The sequence below is a fragment of the Camelina sativa genome, chromosome 20, assembly GCF_000633955.1.
Source record: "Camelina sativa cultivar DH55 chromosome 20, Cs, whole genome shotgun sequence".
Taxonomy (NCBI): Eukaryota; Viridiplantae; Streptophyta; class Magnoliopsida; order Brassicales; family Brassicaceae; genus Camelina; species Camelina sativa.
The window spans coordinates 3,335,585-3,338,038 of NC_025704.1; positions in this window are offsets into that span (position 1 = coordinate 3,335,585).

The following is a 2,454-nucleotide window of genomic DNA, read 5'->3' on the forward strand; positions in this document are numbered from 1 at the left end:
TTCCTGTTTACCAAATCATTTTACTATTCTGTAAAGATCTCCAGACATTGATATATCTTTATATTTCCTTTTATTTTTGAGTTAAATAGTAATATTCTTAATGATTATCATTACGGCTTTAAATGCGTTATTTTTTTGTTTTAAAAAAATAAATCATGATCTTACACTATATTCTAAACTGTTTTAAATATAGAATATCTCTTAAGATTTTCAACCCTACTTTACATAAGGTATAAAATAACAATTTTAGATTTTTCTAACAATGATCTACAAAGTTTTGAACATAATAATTATCACATTTTTAAGAATATTAGAATTATTATGTCTTTTCTCTATTTTTTCAAAATTGAGATAATAATCAAGAACCTTAGTAACCGATCGTTTAGATATCATAATTTTCATAATACTATTCTCTAAATATCATGCTTATATTATCCTCACGTCTGAATATGAGTTACGACACCAAGAATTGTTTTTCCATATGCAGATTGTTTTCATTAATTAATAAAATTATTCAAAATATTAGACATACTTTTTAACATTTTTTTTATGTTAATAATAGTTATGAATAAAACATTTAATTGTTTTATTTTGTTCTTATATAATAATCAAGCACCCTGGTATTCGGTAATTTGATCGTCATTATTAAAGTATAATCTTATATTATTAAAATAAATTATCATTGGACTATTTCTATCTCATTAAATATTCAACCATCTAAAACAATATCAATAAAAATACGATTATAAGATCGCAAAACATTCATCCTACTATTCTCGAAAATTCGTCTTCCTCCTTTCTTCACGCCTGTTTTTTTGCAACGACACCAATCATATCTTCTTCCATACGCTTCCTATTTTTTTAAATAATAACAATGTTATAATTTATATATAATGGATTTTGATTGAGATTATTTGAAGATAATTACCATGTAGTTTAGAAGGAACGGAAACGTCTCTGTTTTTTTGCGATCAATAGCTTCTCAGCAAAAATTCATANTGAGATTATTTGAAGATAATTACCGTGTAGTTTAGAAGGAACGGAAACGTCTCTGTTTTTTTTGCGATCAATAGCTTCTCTGCAAAAATTCATTAAAATAGGATTAAGATCAGAATTTGCAGACAAATGATAATAATTTGTTTCATTAATATTTAGTATCAAGATGACTTTAAAACACTATTGATTTGCATAATAATACCAAATAAACAAATGATTAACAAACGTAAACAAATAATTAGTGTCAAAACCGCTTTTTTAACATAGAATTACTACCGAACAATAGCCGAAAGACGCTGTGTTGCTGACTCTGAAACTCTAATCTGTTGATTAATCACACCAAATATTATTATATCCATGAAAATAAGAGTTATTAATTTAAAAAATAACTATTAATTTATTTTAAAAAATATACCATAACTTCTCGGATATCATCAACACCATTCATAGTCTCTCTACAATAATAATCAGTAAATGCAAATGTTAATATGAATTTCTGAATCAAATATATTTATATATATAATTAATTTTCCTTTTAAAATAAAATATCTGTTCTTCACCATACGATCATTGATAGATTCATCTAAACAATGTTTTAATTTAATTTGATCATTAGAAATATATTAATATAAGGAAATTTAAATTTAGTAACATACCTTTTAGCAATATATTTGAAGATGAAGAATTCAAATAAAAAAAACCGATAGCCCTCGCCACCTCCATCTATTCATTTATTTATATTTATTTGTTAGAGCCACAAACTTATAAATTAATTTTTTATAACGATGATAGAGTAATTTACTATTAAAATTTAAATTACCAAACATCTCTCATCACTATGATCATCTTCAGAAGCTTTCCTGCAACTATAAAAATAAGTCTTTCTATTTAGCATGATCAAACTATAAAGATTAAAGTTTAAAGTATTCATAAATAAAAGATCTAGATTTCTTGTCCGAGAACATAGAACTAAGATCACAACCATGTACCAACTCACCTGAAACATAAGAATTAGTATAATCGTTTTTATAAAACATTTAATAAATCAAGAAACCTATACAATATAATATAAGAAGTAATAATGAAACCATACTCAAAGTTTTGGTAATGCTCGAACCTGCGTTCCAAACAAATACTACAGAAAGAGGACATGAATCATTAAAACACGAACACGAATACGAAGAACTATATAAGGGATCATCAAAACTATAATACATATATAATTTGAAGAACATGAGAGAAAATCAGAGTTTTCTCTATTTTAAAGATTTCGGATTATGGAGAATGATTAGGGTTATACCTATATATATATATATATGTTTACAACCTATAATTTTAAGGTTTCGAATAGGTCGGTATATTTTGGTTGGGTTTTTTTGAAAGCCCATTATTTTAGGTTTTAGCGTTTTAAATTTTATTAAATCACGTTTTGACGATTATATAGATTAGATATTTAAT